Below are 3880 nucleotides of genomic sequence, written 5' to 3'. Positions count from 1 at the left end.
AAGGTCGATGAGTCTTGGTTCAAATCCCACCACTTGGACTTTCTGGCTGTTGGCTTTAAGCAAGCCACTTAGCCAACTTCAGCTTCCTTAGCTGTAAAGTAGGTAACAGGATCTACTTTGGAAACTTTTTTTAGTATTAGGCTAATTACATGTAGAATGGCAGGTCAGGACAGAATGAAAATGATGATTATTATGCAGTACTTTTTTATTCCTATTTGCAGCCATGGGCGTCTAAATTTGTTTCAGTTGCTTGTGTGTTTATACATTGTTTTCATGTTGTTTGTTTATATAAAGTAGATTTGGAGTTTACTGGATAATATGTCTCATGAAGACAGGAAATGCATCATTGTGCACTGTTGTGTGCCCATTGAGTGGCCCAGAGCAGGGGTTCAATATATATGTATTGAATGAATGATTGACTAAGTGAGTGAATGAATGAATTAGGGTACTGTGGGGAGTGCTTGTGCCCATAACTACACTCATCTTCATTACACCAATCATCAAGGCTTCTGATCTGGAAAACATCCTTCTAATATCACAATGTGCCTGAGGATTGGGGTCTGAACCTTCCCTGTGACCTCATGGGTCTGAGTGATATTCATATGCTCTCTTTTCTACTATTGCTGAAGATCCTTTGATTTTCATAATCACCTTCTCTGTCTTACTTCCTTTTACATTTTAGGAGCGAGAAGAGGAACTCCAGCTCTGATTATAACTTTAGATTTCAAATGTGGTTGTTATAGATACATTTTGCTCATTTTATCAAGTAGATAGTAGCTTTGCTTTTTCAATATAGTGCACTCAGCAATTAAGCCAAGGGAAGCCTACATTTGTGGATAGTAATATTATGTCATTGTTAATATTATGCTATAGGAGCAATACTTTAACAAGCTATCCATTATCTTCACAGAGAAGATATTACCAAAGTGATTCATAGGGACTGATGCTTAGAACTGAATTTTAAAAGTCAATTAAGAAAAATGTTAATAAACCAGTATTTAATACTCATAGATAGGAAATCATAAAATCAGAAAAGATGGGAGAAACATCCAAGGATGTGTTTTGGAGGAAAAAAAATGAAAGGCGGTGGCATCGACAAAATTAAACCTAGTAATTAAAATCCAATGAGCAATGATCTATTTTTCTTTATAAAATTATGCTGGGCCTCATTCTGATGATAATCTGATTCTTTCTGATAAGTACAGTAGCAGAGAGGGACAAAGCTCTGAAAATGAGCTTTGTTAAAGTCACAAAGCATTCACTCTTTTCAGCTTCATCCGTGATATCTGATCCCCAAATCTGATACTGACATACTCTCTTCCTCTGGCTACAAACAGAAAAGAGGGGGATGGGCTGACAACATCTTATGTCTGAAATAATTTATCATTTTGCAGTGAGATGTATCTCCCCAAAGTGTCACCTTGTCTTATATCCTCTTAATATAATGGATGACGATGTATTATTGTAGGAACAGGAGTTTATTTCTGAAATGTAAAATCCCAGAGATGGGTATAGATTTTCAGCTTATCTTTGCCTTTTGCTCCAGTCTTGCTTGTAAGACACCAACCTGACAGCTTATACCCAAGGTATAAGGTCTGATTGGTTGAGCTGGACCAAGGGAGAAAATTGCCTGATGTAGTAGAAGAAGTGTTCTCAAAGGTTGTAGGCTCCATGGTCCAGGAAGGAAGATTTCAGCCATATCTGCAGAAGTCCCACCACAGTGTCAGGTCCAGGAGTGATCAAGTTTAAATTGCTGGCCAGAAACTCAAGTGTATGAAAATAACCTATTTCCCATTCTGCCACACTGGAAAGATATTCAATCTTGGTCATTATTGGGACTCTACTCCAGTGTTGTGTCAAGCTCTTATACACAGTCAAATTTCATCCATCATGGGACACCATCCACCGTGTTCACCACTGGGCTGCCCATTGTCCCAGCCTGCAGGGGCCCTTTCTGCAGCTCCCTAGTTTCTGCACCACACTTAGGGTGCCTGAATCTTTGGCAGCAGGCACCTTGGAACTCCTGGGCATAGAGCCCAAACTTTCTAGAAATCCATTGGAGCCATTCCCTTGGAAGTGCCCCTACTACCCAAGGCAGAGTGGGCATTCTTACTAATCTTCCGCTTCTTTCCTTTCAAGTATTAAGGGTTAGATAAACCCAAAGGTAGAATAAATAGTCAATTAGGGCACTCATAATGCAGGGGCTCAGACACACACACACACACACACACACACACACACACACACACTTTTAAAATAACTGACATTTCAAAAAAATCATTTTATTGGTCAAAAGAAATCTAAATTCAATTGTATTTCTTTTTATTGATGTTATGGGTTAGTATTGTTTCTATTTTGATTTATGTTTGGAGGATGGTAATGTTGCCACCGTGTTCCTCTTAGTCAGGGTCTCTAAAATTCTTAATCTTGCCCCGAAACCACTTCTCTTCTCTCTACTTTCTGGTTACCACTAAAATCTCTTTGAAGAGGTCTTTCAGGAATTTTCTACTTTCTTCTCAGTTGGATGTGTGGGGGCTTGGGGGTGGGTAGGCAAAGAAAAGGAAACGCACGAGATCTATCTCCCTTAGTAGAATGGCGGCTTTTCTGGAGGGACCGGAGAATAGAGTGACAACCCACACAAATGATCATTCCATTAATATCTTGCTTCACTGGTCATGGTAAGAAGTTATAATCATGACAGAAGCAAAATTTGAAAACTGTTTGTATTTAGTTCTTTCGGGATCCAGGCAAGGAATTATAACTGCCTAGTTAAAGGGGGCTGTGTTTACAGGTGAAATGCCCATCTCTTCTTTCTGTTAATTTATTTCAAATGATACTGATATTTATTTCATTTGTCTTAGTTGAAGGAAGAGCTCTTTCCATTAATTTTTTCAGCACCCAAGATGTACTCTTTAAGAAGCAAAATATTAGTTATTTTTTGTATTTTTGCCACTTTGAACAGATTTTTTTCCCCTAAAGTATATTCTGCTCTACCCTGCCTTTTAAATGGAAGAAGAGGACATAATTTACCTTTCCCTGCAGCTCTTGAACACTCATTCTCACCTGGGCTTTAATATTAAGCACAGTCTGTTCATGTTTTGGGGAAGGCTTTAGTTTCTTGCATTGTGACTACCTCTCACCTTGCTGTCACATTCTTTTCAGGTTTGCTGATGAGCATTTGTTATTGGAGGGGAGACCAAACACCTTTATTGGGGAGGATACGTACCAAGTAACAGCAAATGGGCTCTGGGCCAGGACCTATGCCCACCTTTAACACAGGGACTTCAGGGCGGCCCTTTTAATGGCATAATCAACTTTAATTGAGGAGGGTCTATTAAATAAATGTTAGGCCCAGTGTTACTCGGTGTTCTAAATTAAACTTCATAAGACACCAAATACCGATAATTTAATCCCCTTTTTACAGTTGTGCTAGTAGACTCCAGAGCAGGTCAGGAGCTTGCCCAATGGTCTTAGACTTGACATAAATTTTTCAAACTATGTGTCACAATCCGTGGGTGGGTCATGAAATCAATCCAGTGGATCAAGATCAGTGTTTTAAAAATTAGAATAAAATAAAATAGAAAACATCAGAATAGATAACACATAGAAAGCCTAAGCACTTTTTTTGGCAAACTTTCATTTCAGTTACGCATGTGTGAATGTGTGTGTGTGTACGTTTGTATACTGTGTTGTGGTATGAAATTTATTTATTATCATGGGTTGCAATCCAAAAATATTTGAAAAACTTGTCTCTACTCTCCCAGAGAATAAGGTTGTTAGAAATGTGACTTCTAGGAACATGGCTGACATCAGAACTCCTTACAACCAAAGCAGATGAGATGAATGGTCTACTATTTATTCCAGAAAAGTTAGAATGTCC

This window comes from Ursus arctos, unplaced genomic scaffold (assembly GCF_023065955.2).
Source record: "Ursus arctos isolate Adak ecotype North America unplaced genomic scaffold, UrsArc2.0 scaffold_21, whole genome shotgun sequence".
In the NCBI taxonomy this organism is placed as follows: domain Eukaryota; kingdom Metazoa; phylum Chordata; class Mammalia; order Carnivora; family Ursidae; genus Ursus; species Ursus arctos.
The sequence above is the reverse complement of the archived record's forward strand: the minus strand, read 5'-3'. Positions refer to the sequence as shown.